Source organism: Musca autumnalis, unplaced genomic scaffold, assembly GCF_047663935.1.
Source record: "Musca autumnalis isolate F117 unplaced genomic scaffold, ASM4766393v1 scaffold_3, whole genome shotgun sequence".
NCBI classification, from domain to species: domain Eukaryota; kingdom Metazoa; phylum Arthropoda; class Insecta; order Diptera; family Muscidae; genus Musca; species Musca autumnalis.
In genome coordinates, this window is record NW_027411866.1 from 38,850,272 (window position 1) to 38,875,874 (window position 25,603).

The window sequence follows — 25,603 nt, forward strand, 5'->3', positions numbered from 1 at the left end:
AACGTCGGAATCTCCATTTTGGCCTTCCATATTAATTACTCATTCCCGTGGAAATTGCGTCCAATCCGTAGCCGGTTTTAATTAACATTGTGTTTTTTTGTTGCTGCGTCAGCCCCGTATACTTCAAATGCCTGCGTCCAGGCCTCCGCCGGCTCCTCTGGTTCGATCGAAGAACGTCTTCGCAGAACTTTTTTACAACTTGTCATATGCTTATATCACTTAGCATTTTGGGAATTAAGTTCACCACCGTTATTTCCCCTATCAGTTCTATCTCCATTCTCACCCCATTTTTTATATATGATTTATATTATTTTCTTCCTCGTATATGCAGTACGGCGTACTACATTTGGCAATGTTATATCTGAGTTAAGTACAAGGTGGCGCAAAAGTAATATTCCGAAGTTTTTTGGCTGTAATTTAAAAAAATGAAAAACTTTGATTTTTCTTGTGGATTATTTTTATTTGGTCTTTTAATTTTTTTACATCAAGTCGAGAATATGATATCAGATAAATGGCCGCCGCCACAGTTTATTGTCATTTGAGTCCTTTTTATGGCATTTTATATCACTTTGGCCAAAACTTCCGGCGATAGGTCCTAACATTCTTGGCGGATATTGTCTTTACGAGCTGAAAGGGTCTGAGGCTTGTTGACATAAACCCGCAACTTCAAAAAGCCCCACAAAAAGAAGTCTGGAGCGCCTCATCACTCAGGATTATTTTTGATGAAAAATCATTTTCCTCTTGGTGGTGATTAAGGATGGATTGATCGTATGTTAGACGCGATTGGCGGTCAGCGTTTAACAGCTGATGCACCGAATGGACTTTATACGGAAACATCTTCAAATATCGTACCAAAATTCGCTGTAAAGACGGTCAACTGATACCCATTTGCGTGGCACGTCGTCTGGTCTATGTCGAAAGCGCTTCCGTGATATCCTCGGCTACAGCAGTAATATCCCTGCAGAACGGATACTCCGGGGTCTGCCATGCCTGGCAGCATCTCGTGTTGTGCCAGTCTCTTCGAAGCGAGCGGCTAAACGTCTGCGACGAAATTCACGTTGTGCCCAAGTCACCGACCGATTATTGGTCAAATAAATAGTCACCAATATTCCGCGTTCTGGAGCAGCGTAACATTGTTTATCAACGTGTATTTCGCATGTGTTTACTACACAAATGTCAAAACAGAACTGACATTAGGGGCCAATCGCAAAAATTATATCATTTTCTGATAGGAGGATTACTTTTGCGCCACCTTGTAGTAGTCCACTTCGCCGGTCGTTCTTTTAATCCAAGATTTGGGAGGAGCCTTCTTGTCCATCTACCTTGGGTCTCATCTGCCCATCTCTTTTTTCTGACTTGCAGTTTTTCCTGCCTTATTTCCTCTTCTTCCTGTTCCATATTTTCCTTCGTTCACATATCGTGAGATCGGGACTACGTCGGACTCCAGCTCCGGAGACTTTGCGGCATGCTGCCTTTGTCTACACTGCGCGTTTCTTCCATTTCATTGCATCGCTCAATGCATGCTATTACACGTTTCCATTAACCGACGTCGCTTGTTTTGTGTTGGGCCTCCGAAGTTTGTCATTAAACGGTTGAGTTGTGATGTTATTTTCGCTGCTTTGCTAGCAGCATGTTTTATTTGATAGGAACATGTCATCTTGGAGTCTAAACATATGCCTAGATAATTAATACTTGGATTCGAATTAAGTATCAGATCACCTACATTAGCGATCTCAGTCGGTATATGCCGTCTTTTAAGAAGTTTCTCCGTTTTATGAGTAGCTAAGCTGAGACCATGTGTGTCTCGACAACTTTTTGTTCTAATCATGACTTGATTCAACTTGCGTTGAATTTAAATTTACTTTCGTCAGTAAAAATAACTATTTTCCAGAAGTCGTCAGGTTTGTCTACATATTTTTTGGGCTATTTTATATTGTAGTTATCATGCAGAAAGTTCAGTAGCGTTTGTGCACTTGAAATAACTTTTTCAACTTTCTTTTAATAATTTTACCTATTTGCACAGCACTTGTTTTTGGTTCCAGCTTAACCATCTGGTCGATTTTTCATCCCAATCGAGTCTATGATACAATACGCCCTCTTACCGTGGCAATTAAGAGTGAATCGGGTTATAATTCTGTATCACATATTGGACAGATGAGTTTGGTCTAGAAATATTTTTTTTAGCTATTTCAAGATAAATTTTGCCTTCTTTGTGTAGTTGTATATGAGAAGGATCAGTCAGGCTGCTAAAAAATGTCCAAATAGATCAATGTTTTGTTATAGCCCCATGCCTTCAAATTTGGGGTATTTCGAACATTTCAGGCACATACTGTGATCACCTATACCACTTTTATGGAATGGTGCGACAAGATTTTTAATCAAAGAATATGGAATCAATTTATCTAATGTATATATATTTCCGATAGTTTTCGAAAAAATACCAGATTTTTATAAGACTTTCTTCAGTCTAATTTAAACTTTAGGTTAACTATTGTTAATAGAAAGTTTAAAATAAAACAAATTCAATGATTGTTAATATAGAAATGTTTCTTTGCTTCAATATGAAGTCTGATATACTTATTTGCCTCTACAAAAGGGGAAACCCGAGCAAAGATATAAATTGAAAAAAAAAAAACATAAAAAGCATCATACAATTTTTGTAAGGTCTCTTCTTAGTCTCTTTCTTTCTATTTGTTTGTTTTTGAACAGATTTAATTTCATTGAAAAAAATAAAGAATTGAGAAAGAAAGAAAATAAAAACCAAGCTGGACTTTTGTTTTTATTTTCTGTTGTTCAACAGTTCAAAGTCTTTGTGGTTTTTTGTTACGAGTCACGTTGTTGAAGAGGGCGAGCGTTGTTCCACCAGTGTCTACTGTCGTAAAACCTGCGTAAAAGTGCTGCGTAAACATTTGTTGGGATTTAGGTTTTGTTCTGCAAATTTATCTTTATGATGATGAAACTACATACATACATATGTACATGGCTTTAGTTTTGAGGTCATAACAGCAATTGACTTTATTTTGAATTAAAAAAAAAAAAACAAGAATTAATGTCAGTCAGGAACAATGTATGATGATGTTGGATGTAGGCCTCAAACAAGTCTTTATCACTTCAATAAAACCTAGAATACAATACCAGAAGTATAAAAAACGAGAGTATACAACATATGAATGACGAATTGTCTGTCAAGCTGTGAACATGGCACAGACTCTCAAAACAACAAACAATGATGCATCCATCCACCATATGGCATGCTGAAGTACGGCTAGAAGTACAGTAGCAGTAGTCAGTCAGCTGTTCAATTCAATATTCAAATGCTGTTTTGTTCCAATATCACTGTTCATTCATTAATGTATAAAGGGGTCATCACCATCCTCGCCACAAGCATCACGCTATCACTGCTCAAACCTCAATAAACAGTATATAAAGCATTTCTTTGTTGGCTATATTGTATGTTCTTATCTTGATAGAAACCACATTCACCAACACTGCTTCTGTTTTTGGAAAATCGAAAGCTCAAATTAGATATAAACGTTTTATTGTAATTTTTCATTTGTTATATGAAAAAAAGCTAGAAAGGAAGTTATATAATTTTGATAGCTCACAATGCGTAAGATGAGTATGCTAAATGGTAAACGTTTAGCATACTCCTACGTCATTTATGATAGAGTTCATGAATGATCTTTGTGATTTTATCGCACTAAAGAAGATGTTTTCTTCCAAGTAAAATATCAATCAAAGATACACAAGCGAAACGGCTGTCTTTCTTACTTACGTTATTTGTAGACATTAGAATCGGCATATGTGTATAACCGCAGTTTCCAGCAGGCTTTTGTGCTATGTCTCTGTCGATCCACATGTCTCAGTCCGGTATTAATGTTTCACAAAAAGTTACATTAGTTTCAGGTGTGCAGCCGGATGCAATATGATCCATAACATATGATTATACCATGATATGATCTATTACAAATCCCATTGTAACCTGTAATACGTATATTTTGTTGGTATTTTCCGGGGCCTCTTTGGATTCTCTAAAGCGGACTACAAACCATCAGTTTTGACTGTCGATTTATCAGAAATATCGATTACTGTCAAACTGTCCAGCAACACCAAAACATTTTGTGGTTGCCTGATGAATGACAAAAATTAATGAAATGAACCGATTATTTGAGCAAAACTGACAGTCAAAATTGATAGTGTGTACTCCGCTGTTTGAACATTGTCTGAAATTATAAAATTACTTTTCGGTTTGCTAAAATGGATCATTAACAGTGACTATCATTGAGAAACTTCAGGAGTGGGATTTGATTCCTCCGAAGGGTTAATTGTGATGGATGGGATTGGAGGTAAGTTATCTATATCAAACAAACCCACTGTGTTCAAATGTCAATTCCATTGCTTACATTTCAAATAAATCCTCATAAAGAAGGTCAACCCTGGAAAAGTCCATAATATAAACATGGCCTAAATTTTATATTTTAATATTTAGTTGATTTTTAGTTAAAGAAAACAAGTAAAAAAGTATCAGTCGGCTATGCCGACAGAGGTATACCCTCAGTCTGTGCAAACTGAAACACTTTTTTCACAAAAAACTTCTGTATTTAGGGGGTTTCAAAATTGAAGTTTGCGGAAAAGGTACTTAAAGGAATGGACCGACAAAGACCATGGGGGTGCCATAGGGGGTTTTTACACCCTTTGGGCAGTTTTCTAAAGAAGTATGGACTTGCCCTGAAACAGCTTTTACCATCGTAATTGAGGCAGCGAATGTAAGTTGCTTCAACAAAAATCATAGTGATTCAATAGCAGGTCTTAAAGTGAACTTATCCAAAATTTTGTGTGGGAGGTACGGGATGGAGTGGACAAATATAGTACATATTCGAAACTGATCTATATCTGTTAGATATTATGAGAACGTGTAAAGTATGGACCAAATCGGTCACTCCCATCAAGAGTTATCATGCGCACAATTTTTCCGAATATTTTTGAACTTTTGTGGGGTAGGTACCTGAAGGAGTGGACCGATATGGCTTATCTACGAACTTAAACTAAATTTAGAAACAATATTACGAAGGCCAAATTTTGGCCGCAATCGGCATTTCCGTTCGAGAATTATCTTGCGCATCCACCCATTAACATGGTGTCATAGGGTTTGTTTTTCAACTTTCAGGCTATTTTTTCAGGAAGTATGGACTTGCCCCTGAGGAAACTTGTACCTTCGTATAGGGGACAGTGTATACAAGATGTTACAACAAAAACCAAGGCGATTCGAGAGCAGGTCCTAAACTGAACTTTTCCGAAATTTTGTGTGGGAGGTACCTTAAGAAGTGGACCGATAGAGTCCATATTGAAACCTCATCTAAGTCTGGTAGAAATTTCATAATGTGCAAAGTGTGAACCAAATCGGTTACTTCCTTTAAGAGTTATCGTACGCACAAATTTTCCGAACATTTTCGAACTTTTTTTGGGGGAGGTACCGGAAGGAGTGGACCGATATAATCCATCTTTGAACTTGAACTAAGTTTGGACAAAATATTACGGAAGCCAAATTTTGGACCAAATCGGCAGATCCGTTCGAGAGTTATCTTGCGCTCCAACCACTACAAACGGTGTCATAGGGTTTTTTGTAACTTTCAGGCTATTTTCTCAGGAAGTATGGACTTACCCCTAATGAAACTTACGGCGTCGTATAGTGGACAGCGAATACAACTTGCGTAAACAAAAATCAAAGCGATTCGAGACCAGGTCCTAAACTGAACTTTTCCGAAATTTTGTGTGGGAGGTACCCGAAGGAGTGGACCGATTGAGTCCATATTGGAACCTCATCTATGTTTGGTAGAAATTACACGATGTGCAAAGTATGGACCAAATCGGTTATTCTCTACAAGAGTTATCGTGCGAAAAGTTTTGCGACAATTTTTTAACATATGTGGGGGAGGTACCTGAAGGAGTGGACCTATATCTTCGAACTTAAATCGAATCTGGACAAATTATTTCGATACCCAAAATTTGAAGCGAATCGATTGATCCGTTCGAGAGTTATCGTGCGCACCAGCCAGACAGACGGACAGACAGACAGACGGACGGACATTGCTAGATCTACTCAAAATTGTCTGAAACGGATATCGTACAAACATACTTGGGGTCTAAAACCATTATTTCGACGAGGCACATTTTTGGTCGTATCAAAGTGTAAATACCCTCTTTAGCCTAAAGGCTGAGGGTATAAACATACCGCATAGGGTATGGTTTTTCATAATTTGTAACCAGACGTTTTCGTAGGTGGTATAAGGGCATACAATAAAACACCAGCATGTTTAGGTTTTGAAAGAATACTTTATTCACTCTCTGTATTGCGGATGATGCTCTGCTATCATGATGTACAGAGTTCAAGTTGATCAAGAGGAATGAACGAAATTATTGAATTTCATTCTACTAGATCTGCTTTTGAGAAGAGTTAATGCCATCTAGTATTGCTTGATATATTTATTAGTACATAGTTGCTTAAGATAGTAGTATTAAATATATTTACAGTAATGCATTTTTAGCTGTTATTTTAAAATTCAAGTAAATTCGGCGATGTGTGTGAAGATAAATTGGATTTCAAATTGGAAAATTTAAATTTAGCAAAGACACGAACCAACAACAGCGTACTGTACACATCACTTCTAGGGCCAAATTTAAATTTGAATTTAATGACAAAATTTAATTTAAGAATGAAAATTAATATTTTTATAATATTTGGACAATATTTAACTGAATTAAGGGAAACTGTAAATATTTATTTAGCATATAATTTTATTATATTAATGAGGTTTGTTTAAACGTTTAAATAATTATATACGTGTCAAAAAAATTGGAAAAAATTATTTTATATTCCTACTACAAAAATTGCTAAAGGGAAATTATTGTGGGGCTCCCCACTAAATAATGGGGAGGGGTTCGTCCACGGAATATTTTTTTCTGGATAGGGCATCGAACGTCCATCAAGCCCATGTCTTTCAATAGATTCTAAATATATTCAGATTTTGGAAAAAAATTATTTTATATATTCCCACTGCGAAAACTGCTAAAGGGAAATCATTGTGGGGCCCTCCACTAAATAATGGGGAGGGGTTCGTCCACGGAATATTTTTTTCTGGATAGGGCATCGAATGTACATCAAGCCCATGTCTTTCAATAGATTCTAAATATATTCAGATTTTGGAAAAAAATATTTTATATATTCCCACTACGAAAACTGCTAAAGGGAAATTATTGTGGGGCCCCCCACTTAATAATGGGGAGGGTTTCGTCCACGGAATATTTTTTTCTGGATAGGACATCGAACGTCCATCAAGCCCATGTCTTTCAATAGATTCTAAATATATTCAGATTGTGGAAAAAAAAATATTTTATATATTCCCACTGCGAAAACTGCTAAAGGGAAATTATTGTGGGGCCCCCACTAAATAATGGGGAGGGGTTCGTCCACGGAATATTTTTTTCTGGATAGGGCATCGAACGTCCATCAAGCCCATGTCTTTCAATAGATTCTAAATATATTCAGATTTTGGAAAAAAATTATTTTATATATTCCCACTGCGAAAACTGCTAAAGGGAAATCATTGTGGGGCCCTCCACTAAATAATGGGGAGGGGTTCGTCCACGGAATATTTTTTTCTGGATAGGGCATCGAATGTACATCAAGCCCATGTCTTTCAATAGATTCTAAATATATTCAGATTTTGGAAAAAAAATATTTTATATATTCCCACTACGAAAACTGCTAAAGGGAAATTATTGTGGGGCCCCCCACTTAATAATGGGGAGGGTTTCGTCCACGGAATATTTTTTTCTGGATAGGACATCGAACGTCCATCAAGCCCATATCTTTCAATAGATTCTAAATATATTCAGATTTTGGAAAAAAAAAATATTTTATATATTCCCACTGCGAAAACTGCTAAAGAGAAATTATTGTGGGGCCCCCACTAAATAATGGGGAGGGGTTCGTCCACGGAATATTTTTTTCTGGATAGGGCATCGAATGTAATTCAAGCCCATGTCTTTCAATAGATTCTAAATATATTCAGATTTTGGAAAAAAAATATTTTATATATTCCCACTGCGAAAACTGCTAAAGGGAAATTATTGTGGGCCCCCCCACTAAATAACGGGGAGGGGTTCGTCCACGGAATATTTTTTTCTGGATAGGGCATCGAACGTCCATCAAGCCCATGTTTTTCAATAGATTCTAAATATATTCAGATTTTGGAAAAAAAATATTTTATATATTCCCACTGCGAAAACTGCTAAAGGGAAATTATTGTGGGGCCCCCCACTAAATAACGGGGAGGGGTTCGTCCACGGAATATTTTTTTCTGGATAGGGCATCGAATGTACATCAAGCCCATGTCTTTCAATAGATTCTAAATATATTCAGATTTTGGAAAAAAAATATTTTATATATTCCCACAGCGAAACTGCTAAAGGGAAATTATTGTGGGGCCCCCACTAAATAACGGGGAGGGGTTCGTCCACGGAATATTTTTTTCTGAATAGGGCATCGAACGTCCATCAAGCCCATGTCTTTCAATAGATTCTAAATATATTCAGATTTTGGAAAAAATATTTTATATATTCCCACTGCGAAAACTGCTAAAAGGATGCCCTATCCAGAAAAAAATATTCCGTGGACGAACCCCTCCCCGTTATTTAGTGGGGGGCCCCACAATAATTTCCCTTTAGCAGTTTTCGCAGTGGGAATATATACAATAATTTTTTTTCCAAAATCTGAATATATTTAGAATCTATTGAAAGACATGGGCTTGATGTACATTCGATGCCCTATCCAGAAAAAAATATTCCGTGGACGAACCCCTCCCCATTATTTAGTGGGGGGCCCCACAATAATTTCCTTTTAGCAGTTTTCGCAGTGGGAATATATAAAATATTTTTTTCCAAAATCTGAATATATTTAGAATCTATTGAAAGATATGGGCTTGATGGACGTTCGATGCCCTATCCAGAAAAAAATATTCCGTGGACGAACCCCTCCCCATTATTAAGTGGGGGGCCCCACAATAATTTCCCTTTAGCAGTTTTCGCAGTGGGAATATATACAATATTTTTTTTTTCCAAAATCTGAATATATTTAGAATCTATTGAAAGACATGGGCTTGATGTACATTCGATGCCCTATCCAGAAAAAAATATTCCGTGGACGAACCCCTCCCCATTATTTAGTGGAGGGCCCCACAATGATTTCCCTTTAGCAGTTTTCGCAGTGGGAATATATAAAATAATTTTTTTCCAAAATCTGAATATATTTAGAATCTATTGAAAGACATGGGCTTGATGTACATTCGATGCCGTATCCAGAAAAAAATATTCCGTGGACGAACCCCTACCCATTATTTAGTGGGGGGCCCCACAATAATTTTCCTTTAGCAGTTTTCGTAGTGGGAATATATAAAATATTTTTTTTTCCAAAATCTGAATATATTTAGAATCTATTGAAAGACATGGGCTTGATGTACATTCGATGCCCTATCCAGAAAAAAATATTCCGTGGACGAACCCCTCCCCATTATTTAGTGGGGGGCCCCACAATAATTTCCTTTTAGCAGTTTTCGCAGTGGGAATATATAAAATATTTTTTTCCAAAATCTGAATATATTTAGAATCTATTGAAAGACATGGGCTTGATGGACGTTCGATGCCCTATCCAGAAAAAAATATTCCGTGGACGAACCCCTCCCCATTATTTAGTGGGGGGCCCCACAATAATTTCCCTTTAGCAGTTTTCGCAGTGGGAATATATAAAATATTTTTTTCCAAAATCTGAATATATTTAGAATCTATTGAAAGACATGGGCTTGATGGACGTTCGATGCCCTATCCAGAAAAAAATATTCCGTGGACGAACCCCTCCCCATTATTTAGTGGGGGGCCCCACAATAATTTCCCTTTAGCAGTTTTCGCAGTGGGAATATATAAAATATTTTTTTCCAAAATCTGAATATATTTAGAATCTATTGAAAGACATGGGCTTGATGGACGTTCGATGCCCTAACAAGAAAAAAATATTCCGTGGACGAACCCCTCCCCATTATTAAGTGGGGGGCCCCACAATAATTTCCCTTTAGCAGTTTTCGCAGTGGGAATATATAAAATATTTTTTTTCCAAAATCTGAATATATTTAGAATCTATTGAAAGACATGGGCTTGATGGACGTTCGATGTCCTATCCAGAAAAAAATATTCCGTGGACGAACCCCTCCCCATTATTAAGTGGGGGGCCCCAAAATAATTTCCCTTTAGCAGTTTTCGTAGTGGGAATATATAAAATATTTTTTTTCCAAAATCTGAATATATTTAGAATCTATTGAAAGACATGGGCTTGATGTACATTCGATGCCCTATCCAGAAAAAAATATTCCGTGGACGAACCCCTCCCCGTTATTTAGTGGGGGGCCCCACAATAATTTCCCTTTAGCAGTTTTCGCAGTGGGAATATATACAATAATTTTTTTTCCAAAATCTGAATATATTTAGAATTTATTGAAAGACATGGGCTTGATGTACATTCGATGCCGTATCCAGAAAAAAATATTCCGTGGACGAACCCCTCCCCATTATTAAGTGGGGGGCCCCACAATAATTTCCCTTTAGCAGTTTTCGCAGTGGGAATATATACAATAATTTTTTTTTTCCAAAATCTGAATATATTTAGAATCTATTGAAAGACATGGGCTTGATGTACATTCGATGCCCTATCCAGAAAAAAATATTCCGTGGACAAACCCCTCCCCATTATTAAGTGGGGGGCCCCACAATAATTTCCCTTTAGCAGTTTTTGTAGTGGGAATATAAAATAATTTTTTCCAATTTTTTTTGACACGCGTTGACGGTGAATATCGACGTCGCATGAACCACGAGCTGTATCTGCTATACAACGACATGAATATTGTTAAACGTATCGAGATGCAGCGATTGCGTTGGCTAGGCCATATCATAAGAATGAGCGATGATGAACCCGCTAAAAAGGCGTATGAATACATGCCACATGGCGGTGCACGCAGAATTGGCAGGCCAAGGAATAGATGGCGCAAACAAGTGGATGATGAGATGACAAGGCGCGGTATTCCAGTGTGCAAAGCAACAAATAGAGAGGAATGGAGATCTCTTCTTAGTTCGGCCTATAGAACAAATGTTCTGTAATGGGCCAGCTAAGTAAGTATATAATTATTTAAACGTTTAAACAAACCTCATTAATATAATAAAATTATATGCTAAATAAATATTTACAGTTTCCCTTAATTCAGTTAAATATTGTCCAAATATTATAAAAATATTAATTTTCATTCTTAAATTAAATTTTGTCATTAAATTCAAATTTAAATTTGGCCCTAGAAGTGATGTGTACAGTACGCTGTTGTTGGTTCGTGCCTTTGCTAAATTTAAATTTTCCAATTTGAAATCCAATTTATCTTCACACACATAATTCGGCGGACCTGATACGATTGGTGAGATCGAAGAATCAAAGGTTGGCAAAAGGAAGTATATGCTGTTTAAGGGGTTATTGGCAGTGAATTTTTGGAAGTATGGAATGGGTCTAATGAAACTTTACTGCCGCTAATTAAAATTTATATGAAACCGAGATCAATTATAATAACTGGGGCTCAATACTTGTTGTATGAAACGAATATTTTATAAAGGATATAAATGTCAGTTGTCGAACTTCGTCTCGCAGTCTGTTAGAAGTCGTATTACTGAAGTCGATGGTTTTGTTGTCGAGTTCAATTGCAAATATTTCTTTGCTTTGAACTATCTAGGACGATCTTTGCCGCAGATGCCCACTAGACAATTGTACTTTCGATAATTGTCAGTTTTTCGAAGCATACATTATGACTTTGAACCTCAAAAAGTGTAAAAAATTTTCCTTATCTAGATCACTTCCGTTTTTCTCCAATTATTATATTGGTTCACATCAATTGGAAAATGTTGACTCTTTCCTAGATCTAGGTGTTTTATTAGATCATAAATTGCGCTTCAATTTGCACATTGATTCTTGTGTTAATAAAGCTAAATCGTTATTGGGTTTTATAAAACGTTGGTCTAAAGAATTTGATGACCCATACGTTACGAAACGTTTGTTTGTTAGCCTCGTCCGCCCAGTTCTGGAATATGGTTGCATTCTATGGAGCCCTTATTACAAATCATACTCTGATAAGATTGAGTCGGTTCAAATCCAATTCCTACTGTTTGCCTTGCGTGGTCTGCACTGGGACACGACCGTACTACTCCCACCTTATGAAAGCCGTTTAATGTTAATTGATCTTCCTACTCTTGAAAAAAGAAGATTTACACTAAGAGCGCTATTTTTTATTAAACTGTTACGCGGCTTAATTGACTGTCCGTACTTGATAGGAGAAATAAGATTTAATGTTCCTTCACGTATAACCCGTAATTTCTTGCCAATTAATTTGCCTACTGTGAAAACTAATTATGAAGATAATAACCCATTACGTTCATTGTGTGATATATACAATAACATCTATAATACGATACCTTTAACTAAACCATTACATACTTTAAAAAAATTAATATTGCATTCATAATGTATAAACAAGCAGGTTGCCAATCCTCTTTAATGTAGTATTAACATTTTTAGTAACTTAGTTTAGAATCTATTGCCCTGTAAACTACTTGTGCCTGTTAGGAACCCTTCAGCTCAGCATATGTATATCTACAACTCCCTATGCGGAACAGTAGAACACAGCTAATGAGCAGAAACTATTTTTAATTTATAACTATCACCGTCGTTCATTTTAAAAAATTGAGCTCTGTTTAACGGCAAACTACATCTCCCTCAGCGGAACCAGTAGTATTCAGCCTAAAGAGCCTTTAATGTAAATACATATTAATTTCCCTAATTAAATTATGTTGTTGTAATTTTGTTTGTAATTAAATTTTTATATCGGCTGATATAATTTGTAGCCGGTAGTTTTATCCCCAACTAACCCGCCATTGACCGGTCCATGGTGTGTACGTGCTCCCTACGTAAGGGGAGGTGGCCCCCTCGGTCGGCAGGGGCGGGTGTGAGTGGCGTGGGAACGAACGAAAAAAAAAAAAAAAAAAAGAGGCTACCGAGAGGCAAAGTGTTTCTATTTTATTTATTTATTTATTTATTACATTAACTAGTAGTAAATACAAAGTTAATAAGAGGGTAGCTTTGGCTACAAAGGCCATCAGCCATCTATTTTCCTCGAATATCTGTCCCATAAACTGACAATTGGGCAACTGTAAATCGGGACTAAGATATATTTATTAAGCAAATAACATATTTTGCGACGCACAGTTGAAACAAAGTAGCATCGTAACGCCCCCATTCGTTTCATAATCGATGGTTTTCTTCTTATCAGTACCTCCTACTTCTTGCTGTTGATACCCTCAGCCTTTAGGCTAAATATGCCTCATCGAAATAAAAGTTTTGCGTTGTTGGACGAAGTTCTTTCAGACAATTTGGAGTCGATTTAGCCCTGTCCGCCCGCCTGTCTGGCTGGTGTGCACGATAACTCTCGAACGGATCAACCGAACCGAATTTTGAACTTCGTAAAACCTTGCCCAAACTTAGTTTAAGTTCGAAGTTTACCCATATTGGTCCATTCCTTCGGGTACCTCCCCCACAAAAGGGCGCAATCGATTTGGTCCAAACTTTGCAAATCGTATTACTCCTTCCGGATATAGATCGGGTTTGAATATGGACCATATCAATCTACTCCTTCGTGTACCTACCACACACCATTAATGAAGTTCAGGAGCTGCTCTCAGATAGTTTTGAAATTTTTTTCAGCAGTCCATACTTCCTGAAATACTGGCCTAAAAACTCCAAGAAACCCTGACGGCATCATCTAAAATGTCAAATCCTGAAGATAACTCTCGCAGGGAGTTTCTGATTGGTCCAAACTTTGCACATCGTATTATTTTACCAAGTCCAGTCCTTCGGGTACCTCCCACACACAATTTGGGAAAAGTGGACTTTGAGGACTCGTCTCGGATCTATTTGATTTTTTTTTTGCAGAAGGTTGTTTTCACGATTCCTATTACAACGGTACAATTTTTTTCCGGAGTAAGTCCATGACTCCCTGCCGGCACATGCTTAAACTGCTAGTATGAAGGATAACTCTCAAATTTGTCAACAATTTTTTCCAAACTTGGTTTAAACTCGCTGTTTAAGCTTGTGTTTGCTTCTTTTTTGTTTTTGGTCAAAGGCTGAGGGTACAGCTGACTGATACTTTCCTACTTGTTTCTTTCCAATTTTGAATATCATACTTTTTCGATGTACATACATACATACATATGTATTTGACCATTTGCAATTGCGTTCCAGCTCTGCGGGAACTAAACTGATTTTCAGTGGGGATACCATTTGTTAGTAACATGACAGGACCTAGACAGTATCAATATATATCTGGTACTGCTCAAATTTTATACGACATAAATCGGAAGTTGATCTTTCGAAGGTGTTTTTACTTACGGTTTAAACGTATACATATGTATGTATATGCCACAACCTCATTTCCAATGAAATTATCTCTGAGCTCTAGATTTTTCAAATAACCCACCAATTTTGTGGATTTTGTACATTTTTCCTCAAAACTGTGGAAACCATTTCCAACTTTTTCATCTTCAACTTTTTAATCGGAATCTGACCGAAACCACTAATAATCTTTACAAACTCTAAACTAAACTCTCTCTTTTTAACAAAGATTTTTCTGTTAATTTTCTAAAAAGATGCTTAAAAATAAATGAAAATCGATTTGATTGTGAATGAAAAATGTCTATACACCTTTAGAAATTGACAAAACAGAGTAGTACAATCAATGGAACCTGAAAGTTGGTGCATATACAATTTTCACCAAAAACTGTAAAAAAAGTGTCATGGTAAACTCCAGACACGAAGCTACATAGAAATGTGTCAAAAAATATTTTTGCAAAATTTTCGCAGATTTTCGCGATTTTTTTAGGTTTTATCCTTTTCTGCCATGAGACCATTCCGAATTGGTGCGAATTGTCAAAATCAGTTCAGCGGTTCTTGAGTTATAAGCGTAGTAACTAACACCATTTGCTTTAATATATGTATATAGATATTTTTTATTTCAAATTTTCATAAAACAAGAATCCAGCCTCTGACTGTTGGAAGGTACATAAGTTTGGAATAGAAGTCTGATTTTTTCATAACTTCCCAGCAAAAAAATTTGAAAGTGGTGAAATGTGGAGTTATAATTTCACTACATCCGTCGATGCAATCCACACGAAACTATAAACAAGTAAAAAAACATTAAGTTCGGCCGGCCCTCCACCATAAAATATTCATTCCTGTCCCCAACTTTAAGTGAGTACGTTAAAATGTCAGATAATGTACATAAAATGCTTCATTCGGGAGGCCCTTTTTTATGGTGCCTATATCTAACTGTTGACAATTTTTGGTGGGCTAGAAATTGGGAGGTACTGTTATATAGGGGTTATAATAAAACATGGGCCTATATTGACAGTTTTTGATGGGAGCCTTTAATGTCAAATAACTCCTAATTCGGTTAAAAAATTTAGCCAGAATCCTCAAAATATCGAAAATCGGTACATAACGTGGGAACTTCAAATGTCATTAACAGCTAGTTCGGAGGTATCTGGGCTATACGAAAATATGAACTTAAATGAACAATTTTTGTTGCAGAATTTTTGTTGACTTTTACCCCCAGTTTATGTATTTCGAAACGAAAATGTGTGTGCATGAAACACACCCAAACTTTAGTTTTTGAAATATTATTGCCTTTGCTTTTACTTCAAAACAAAAAACAAATTTGAAAAACACACTCAAATTTGGTAGTTTTTCTTGCGCATTAATTTTCTTATCGACATACATGAACAGGCTGTTAAATTTCAAATTACAGAAAGTTCGTCCAAAAAATAAAGCTAAGGTACGGAAAATCGGTAGGTTTGTTCTGGGGCTATACAAAAACATGGACCTATGTTCGGTTAAACATTTTAAGTAAAATCCTTAAAGTACCGAAAATCGGGAAGTATCGTTATATTGGGGCTGTGTTGAAAATTGTTGATGCAGATATGTGGTGACCACTACAAACTTCAAATGTCAAATTACAGTTAGTTCTGTTAAAAAGTGTAGCTAAAATTGCCAAATTACTGAAAATTGGGAGGTACCGTTACATGGGAGCTATATCCGAACATGGACCTATGTTGACAATTTTTGATGGAGAGGTGTTGTGACCACTAAGAACTTCAAATGTCAAATTACGAAGACCTATGTCCACAAGTTTTGTCACATAAGTTTATTGACATTTAAGAACTTCAAATGTCAAATTATAGCTTTATCGGTCTGAAAATGGAGCTAAAAACGTCAAAATACCGTAAATCGGGGGGTACCGTTATATGGGGGCTAAACCAAAACGTGGACCTATGTCCACAACTTTCGTTATATAAGTTTATTGACACTTAAGAACCTTAAATGTCAAATTATAGCTACATCGGTCTGAAAATGTAGCTAAAAACGTCAAAATACTGTAAATCGTGGGTACCGTTATATGGGGGCTATACCAAAACGTGGACCTATGTCCACAACTTTTGTTATATAAGTTTATTGACATTAAGGAACCCTAAATGTCAAATGATAGCTACATCGGTCTGAAAATGTAGCTAAAAACGTCAAATTACCGCAAATCGGGGGGTACCGTTATATGGGGGCTATACCAAAACGTAGACCTATGTCCACAACTGCTAAAATATAAGTTTATTAACACTTAAGAACCCTAAATGTCAAATTATAGCTACATCGGCCTGAAAATGTAGCTAAAAACGTCAAAATACCGCAAATCGGGGGGTACCGTTATATGGGGGCTATACCAAAACGTGGACCTATGTCCACAACTGCTAATATATAAGTTTATTAACACTTAAGAACCCTAAATGTCAAATTATAGCTACATCGGTCTGATAATGTAGCTAAAAACGTCAAAATACCGTATATCGGGAGGTACCGTTATATGGGGGCTATACCAAAACGTGGACCTATGTCCACAACTTTTGTTATATAATTTTATTGATACTTAAGAACCCTAAATGTCAAATTATAGCTAAATCGGTCTAAAAATGTAGCTAAAAACGTCAAAATACCGCAAATCGGGGGGTACCGTTATATGGGGGCTATACCAAAACGTGGACCTATGTCCACAAGTTTTGTTATGTATGTTTATTAACACTTAAGAACCCTAAATGTCAAATTATAGCCAAATCGGTCTGAAAATGTAGCTAAAAACGTCAAAATACCGTAAATCGGGGGGTATCGTTATATGGGGGCTATACCAAAACGTGGACCGATATAGCCCATCATCGAACTTGACCTGCCTGCAAACAAAAAACGCATTTTCCCAAAATTTCAGCGTCTTATCTCCATTTTTGTGGATGCTAGAGTGATTACCACAGACGGACGGACGGACTGACGTGCTCAGATCGACTTAGAATTTTACCCTGATCAAGAATATATATATACTTTATAGGGTCGCAAATGAGTATTTCAATGCGTTACAAACGGAAAAACAAACTTAATATACCCTCCATACTATGGTGGAGGGTATAAAAATGCACTCCAATACATTTCAGAACAACTTGCTTAAAGCTCCCTACAAGCAAGGGAACCAGTTTTTTTATCTCTACCAGCAGTCACATTTCTTGCAAAAAAGAGTGTATACATTTCTAAGAATTTTTTATAAAATTAAGTTTGGGTACATTTGAGCGGTAATTCACGAGACGTCTCCAGAGCCGAACTTGTTATACTCCAAAGCAGGAGGAGGCATTGTGACTCACAAGAGAGCCCATGTGCTCTAAGTGAGCGTAAATTTGTTATCGCTCACAGCCTGTGTAGATGCTAACACGTTGTGAACAACAACAAATTTACGCTCATTGAGAGCACAAGAGAGACCCAAAAATGTTCTCTGCCTCACTCTGCTCCAAAGGGATCATTCCACTACTCGCTTTGAAAATCTATGAAATTTTCTCGTGAGAGCACCTTTCATTTAAGTAAAAATTGCCTCCATTTGTGTTTAGATCAGCCAAGATCACCCATATACGTTAAAATGACTGCAGCATTGGTCATCACTTCCTTACGGTAGCGTAAAAACAAACCACACGTATTCTCTCTTTATTTCTTATTTGCCATTGCTTAGTAATGGGGAGAGTGTCTTACCACTACTAATACACGAACTATTCTGAGCACCCCTGGACTGCAGCAACAAAGTGTATTCTCTTTGTTCTCATCTGTCGTGATTTAGCAAAGGAAAGGCTAGCTCAGAGAGACTAATTTTTTAACTCATTTTTGAGTTACCGACAAAACGCAAAATTATGAATGAAAATATGATTAAAAGTTTACAGCACGGTTGCTATCGCTAGGATTTAGCAACAGCTTCATTTCGGTTGTAATTTACCAAAATTTTCGTTAATTACCGAAATTATAAGCATTTTAATTTTACTGATATTTGTCGGTAATTCAAAAAATGTGTTACAGAATTCCACTACTGGTGTACCAATTAATTGTTTTCATGTTGTGTTTATTGCGGTTTTTGACTCATTATTCCTATATTGAAGATGCCTTTAAAATTTCATTTTCGGGGTGAATGTAAAGCCTGAATATTTGAATTCGTTTGTTATTTTAATTTCTTTGTCATCATCGAACCATTTTTCGTGTTTGCTTAGCTTTCATCCGTTTCTGAGGAGGAAGTTAACTTCCAAGCTCCATATTTTGCTGTATGTTTCAACTTTATATATCATTTTTTGAAGTAGAACAATATCACCAGCATATAAAAAAGTCTGATGTTAATATTGTTCACAAACAGTCCACCTTCAACCTGTTCGTGGAGATGATTGACATAAAGGGCGAACAATAATGGCGAGATGAGACAAACTTGTTTCACACCTTTCGTAGTTTCAAAGAATTCTGAGAGCTTTTTCATGTTCCATACTGCCGATTGGGTGTTACTGTATATTCTTTCTATTAGTGTTACGATTTTATAATTTCCCATTTGGAATGTTTGTATATTTGTTTGTTTGAAATTTGTGGACTCAAAAACCGCTGAATCGATCTTACTGAAATTTTCAGGGTATATTACTACATCGCCTGAAAGTAACATAGGCTATCAATATGTTTTATATTGAATAATCAAAAATTATTTTAAAATTCACAACAAGTAACCGATTTATGTACGCAAATCATAATATAACTAAAACAAGATACGTTTAGGATAATATTTGATTTTAACTTCATATTATAGTGTGGTATATCTATGGTATGTGGTTCAACAACTGCACTGTGTGGTTACTGGGGGACAAAATAACCATAATTACACAAATTTATTTTTATATAATACGTATAACAGGAAAAATTTCTAAAATCGTCTTTAACATATAAAAAAATCAAACAAAACAAACAATTTTTGATACTACATCAATGATTTTTGGTACATAGATTAAGAAAAAAGTCGTCATTCCAAATCTAAAAAAATCGCGTTTTAATATAGTAAGTTGTTATATTCTATTACCGTTAACTGAATTGGTACCCATTGCGATGATGCAAAAAATCTAAAAATCTCAATGGATTCGCTAAAAATCAAATTTGTTAAAAAATTATAACAGCAACCTGACATTGTGAGGAATAAAATGAAACCTAATACTACGTTTACATTTACGAAATCCACTCGATTTCAACTGTCAATTCCATTGCTCAAACATCTAATGAAATCCAATCGATTTCAGATGAGTTTTCATTTGACGTATACGCAAAGTAATTGACAGATGGAATCGAGTGGATTTTTTAAATGTAAACATAGTATAAGTCCCTATTTACATTAGGCAATTTTCCTTGCGGCAATTGTCAGTTTGTTGGAGAGAGAGGTGAGGCATATGGTAACCCTTTGCCTCTCAACACCCTCTCTCACCCACAAACTGACAATTGCCGCAAGTAAACTCGCCTAATGTAAATTGGGACTAAGTATAATATAAGGTTGGAGCCAAGGCCTATACAAGGTTGGCCAATAAGCCCACCTGATTATTATGTTTGTTGTCAAAAACATTATTGTGATTTAAAATACAAAGAAATTCAAATCACAATAATGTAAAATCTATTATGTTTGTTGCCAAAAGTTGTTAACAGAATTCTGAATGGCAGACCTTAGTTGGAGCTATAGTATTCATGTTATTAGCAAAAATACGAAGAAGATATGACAAAAAATAAAAATCTTATTTTAATTTTATTTTTTTATGGTTTTATAAGAAAAGTTGAAGAAAAAATGTTTGAGTTCTTCGTCATTTTAGGCAAAATTTCACGCTATAATGAAGATATTCCGTTGCAACAAAATAATTGCAGAATAATTTCGCACTACTGTAGTGGGATTCTGTAACACATTTTTGCTGTTATCGATAATTGCCGGTAAAATTAAAATGCTTATAATTTCGATAATTAACGAAAATTTTCGGTAAGTTAACGATGAATAAAAAGTAGTCGCTAGCCTCTACCGACACAAACAGTGATGCCAACTTTTCTTTATGTTGTTAGTCATAATTTTGCAATTTAATTTTACTGATTTTTGTCGGTAACAGCAAAAACGAGATACAGAATCTCACTACTGGTTTCAATCTTATTAGTTTTTACTTACAATTTTTTTATTAAATTTTTGGCAAGTAGGTATTCATACTCTATCACAACATTCTTCAGACAATGGAAATTATTGCGAGGCTTAAGTCTCGTTTAGGGGCACCTCTCGGATCGGGCTGAAATTTTCACCATAGGTAGTCCTTGGGACCCTGATAACAACTATATATATATTTCCCGGGGGAAGTCCATACTTCCCGAGATATGGGTCTTGACATTTCGGGAAAGTCCTACTTTAACACCATTAAATTATTTATGGGCACCTCACGGATCGGGCTGAAATTTTCACCGTAGGTAGTCCATGGGACCTTGATCACAACGATATATATCTTTTCCGGGGGAAGTACATACTTCCCGAGTTATGGGTCTTGACATTTTACTGTTTTTACTTGGGCAATATGGGTATCATTTAAAAGCTCGTGGTGAGTACTTTTGATTGCGTTTACGACTTTTGCTCCTGTCCATAGGAGAAAGTCTTAAATCCCGGCCGAAGGCCAGCTACTTACAAAAAACTTATAATTTTGGAAAAACTTTTGTTCGCGTAGCCCACTTTTGCTCCTGTCCATAGGAGAAAGTCTTAAATCCCGGCCGAAGGCCGGCTACTTACAGAAAACTTATAATTTTGGAAAAACTTTTGTTCGCGTAGCCCACTTTTGCTCCTGTCCATAGGAGAGTCTTAAATCCCGGCCGAAGGCCGGCTACTTACAGAAAACTTATAATTTTGGAAAAACTTTTGTTCGCGTAGCCCACTTTTGCTCCTGTCCATAGGAGAAAGTCTTAAATCCCGGCCGAAGGCCGGCTACTTACAAAAAACTTATAATTTTGGAAAAACTTTTGTTCGCGTAGCCCACTTTTGCTCCTGTCCATAGGAGAAAGTCTTAAATCCCGGCCGAAGGCCGGCTACTTAAAGAAAACTTATAATTTATAATTTTGGAGAAACTATATATTGTTGTAATCTGAAGCAAAAGTCGTAATAGCAAAGAAAAGTACTCACCACGAGCTTTAAAATGGTACCCAAATTGCCCAAGTAAAAATAGTAAAATGTCAAGACCCATATCTCGGGAAGTATGTACTTCCCCCGGAAAAGATATATATCGTTGTGATCAGGGTCCCAAGGACTACCTATGGTGAAAATTTCAGCCCGATCCGAGAGGTGCCCATAAATAATGTAATGGTGTTAAAGTAGGACTTTCCCGAAATGTCAAGACCCATATCTCGGGAAGTATGGACTTCCCCCGGGAAATATATATATAGTTGTTATCAGGGTCCCAAGGACTACCTATGGTGAAAATTTCAGCCCGATCCGAGAGGTGCCCCTAAACGAGACTTGTTCCTATTGCGAAAATATTTTAAAAATAGATCAAGGTTTTTTTTAGCTTAACAACGCGAGGCCAATTGCAGCAAAATTAGAACGGTTAAAAGTCAATGAACTTCTGCTGAAAAGTCAATGACAATACAGACAAACACAAGAAGGGGTTTGAGTTTGTAAATCCTCCAACAAAAACAAACATATATTTAACTAAATTCCAAATGTTGACCCCATTTTTGTTTGATCAACTATGTATGCTTGGGGGGACAACATTCACTTTATTTTAGTTAACATACCTACAACAACAATTTCGCTTTTAAATCTTACCAATAGACGTTTATATTTGGGGCATAGCCCAACAACATAGAAGGGGGAAGGGTGTGGTGGCTTTTATAGATGGTAGTACCCTACCTGCTTTGTTGACATTTCACTTTTTCTTTTATTATTATTCCCATATATTTAAAGGTTATTTTCCTTATTTTGTTTAGATACCAAAACAAATTCAAAACAACGTTCTTTTTGTATTTCAACGTTTCTTTCATATCTCCCCCTTTTTTTTCCTATTGGTGTCTGGTTTCTTGTAAATGCTGTTCATGTTGTCTTTGTTGTTGCATGCCTGGCTGGTGGACTGCATTGTTTGGAGTTCTCCCTCCCTGTTTAATAAGACAACAAAACAAATCAACTGGAGAGAGCATAACGTAAATTGTGCAAAGTACGTGAGAACTTGGCCGGTTGAAGGGAGGGAGTTGAGTTGTTGTAAATCCCAGTGGTAAAATGTAATCGATGGGAATCGAGCAGGTAATACAGAGTCACTATGTTTTAATGATTACCGAATACATTATTCGTAATACATATCGTAAGAAAATAATATATTCCTTTATAGTATCCATAGAATGCAATGTGTAATCTATGGATTAGAATATACTATTTTATAGTTTAGTAGGAATATCTAATATAATTTATATATTGGATTGCATCGTATGCTCTTTTTCAATTTTTCCCCGAAATTAAAATTAAACACCATTTATATTGATTAATTGTTATTTATATTTCGAACCGGTACACTGATATTAAACATATTTAATTAATGCTCTGCTCTACGAAAAAATAGTAAAAATTAGTAGATTCTTGCAGTTCTGGAACAGACCATAAAATCATAAAATTAAATAATAACATACGTTTTGTAACGTATTGCGTATAATGCATTAATAAATATATTTTCAATGTAATATGTTCCCAAATTTTCTCACTGGGTATCTCCTATAATGTATTTAATAATTTTTCTTTCAGTCCAATTCAATTATTCCCTCGATTATTTTGTAACGTATTGCGTATAATGCATTAATAAATATACATATTTTCAATGTAATATGTTCCCAATTTTCCTACTGGGAATGGTAAAAATGGTAGGAGTTTTACTTTGTTTTGTTGGGGTCTTTGTTATGCCAGCCAGTTGCATGTTACGTTGTTATTGTTGTTCTATGTAGATTTACTCTCTTTCTCTCCTTCAGCATAGGGTACATAGGGAGTCCAGTATCCCCACGAACACACGTAACAAAGAAGCATAATAATCCAGTTTTTCATCGTTTTATGTTCTCCCCAACAAAAACGAAACTCACTTTTATTCTCTGTCTACATTTCATGTCAATATTTCTTTCTACACTTAACAAGTTTTGTTTTTAATTATGTTGCTGTTGTTGTAGAATATAAAATAAAAATAGAATTTTCTTAAAATTGTGCAATCTTCTATGGTTTTTTTTTATTACCAAGAATTTAAAAAACAATGCTAACACGCTCCATTAATTCTTCATATATAAACAGAAGGGACGTGAGATGGAGGAGTATCAATAAATCACAAATTGTACAAACACTCACACTTGAATAGTTTTTTTTATTATATTATCACGAAATATTGAAATTATTTGCAGTTAATAACGTAATAATAACAAAACAGATATTGAAAATTTTGTATAGATACCTTTTGTTGTTTCAAATACAAAAACACGCACACACACAGAAATAAAAAATGTAGTATTGTTGTTGCAATACTTAAGAACCAATTTAAATTTATTTATTATTTTTTTCTGTGTTTTTTTTTTCACTATTTATTAATTTATGTTTTCTTTCATTCCTTTTTTATTTATTATTTTCTTCTTTAATGAGCTTTCTTTTCTTTCATTCTAACCGTTTCCGCCGCGCTATTTCTTAAAGAACTTTCTTTCCGCTTAGCCGTTTCGTTTCGTTATCTACTTGCTTGCAACTAAATTACTAAAAAAAGATACGCAACTAGGGAGATACGCAAGTCGACTTTTGATTAATCGATTAGTCGCCTTTTAGGTTGGAGGAGTTTAAAAATCGAAAACGACTTTAGTTTATTAAGAAAACAGAAAATTCGACTTTTCCTGGTGTAATGCCTTGTTCATACTGACGGTAATTCGTTCTCTATTCGTTGTTCGAGCCCAAATTATAGGTCTGTATACTCGTAGGTCTGTTCGTTTACTCAATAATTTGTACAAGTCCAGTAACTTCTTGTAATCGACTAAGGTCTTTTGCATGGTTCTGTAGAGTAATCGAACAACATCCAGTAACAATTTGTACAAATTGTAAGTAAACGAACACACCTTATGATAACCAAAAAGTTTGTTCAAATTTGTACAAACTTTTACAAAATGCTGTTCGATAACAAACTTGTAAAGTAAAAGAGAGAATTGTGAGAGAATTTTGGAGACTTTTGTTACTGAAAACTTACAAGTTTTTGCAAGCAAAATTTTCCTCGTAAGTATTTGCAAGTTTGATCAGCTGATTCGAATGTTTTGTGGCGGACAGTGCAATTCTTTGCAAAAACATAAACAAACATTTGGTTATTAAAATAAATAGAAGATAAAAAAGAGAAGAGATAACTAAGACCGTGTTTAGACATTCAAACTGGAAAGAAAATTTTTCTTCTCAATTTCCTTGTTGTATAGACATGGGAATCATGTTTGTGTCAATTTTATAATTTGTCTTATTCTTCTTCACACTCATTTTCTCATTGCCTTGTTCAAAAACAAAGCCAAGGCAAAATTGTAATGAAAAGTAAAAATGGACGTGTGTGATAAACAATTAATTATTAAAGGAAACCTTGAATTGCATTTTAATTTTGATATTTCCACTTATTTCGAATTGTTTTTGCTTAAAAATAGCTTTTCCTCCAAATGGCTTTTTTCAATTGTCTCCGCTGTTGTTTGTTACACAACAGCGAAAATAAAATGAAAGAAAATGCAAAAACAAATCTGCAGCCAACTTCAGGTTGTATACGAAGAAAAACGAAACAAAACAGAATTTGCCAGTACAGAGGTGTGTGTACCCCCTCTTATTCCTCTCTACTCCCTCGCCCATAAACTCAATTTTCTTTCCCATCAACTTTCCCTGTATAAACAGGGACAAAATAAATTATGGAAAACGACTTATTTTGTTGAGTTTTGGTTTTCTTGGTCCAATATGATCGTTTGTGTTATTTTTTAAGCTCTGTAGACCTAAGTAGTTTTCAAATAAAATTGCTTTTTATTTCATTTCATTACAAGTTTTTGCAAGCAAAATTTTCCTTGTAAGAATTT

General features: G+C 35.6%; 1 protein-coding gene across 2 annotated transcripts in view; it reads right to left on the reverse strand.

Moving 5' to 3' along the window:
* Nucleotides 1-24,323, reverse strand: part of Mvb12 (multivesicular body subunit 12-like Mvb12) — a 50,592-nt gene extending 26,269 nt beyond the window's left edge. Inside the window, exon 1 of one of the 2 annotated variants that reach the window (XM_073972036.1) lies at nucleotides 23,774-24,323. The gene's annotated coding sequence lies outside the window, so the exon portion shown is untranslated. The remainder of the gene's footprint in view (nucleotides 1-23,773) is intronic. The other variant, XM_073972035.1, reaches the window with a different exon arrangement.
* Nucleotides 24,324-25,603: the final 1,280 nt, after the last annotated feature.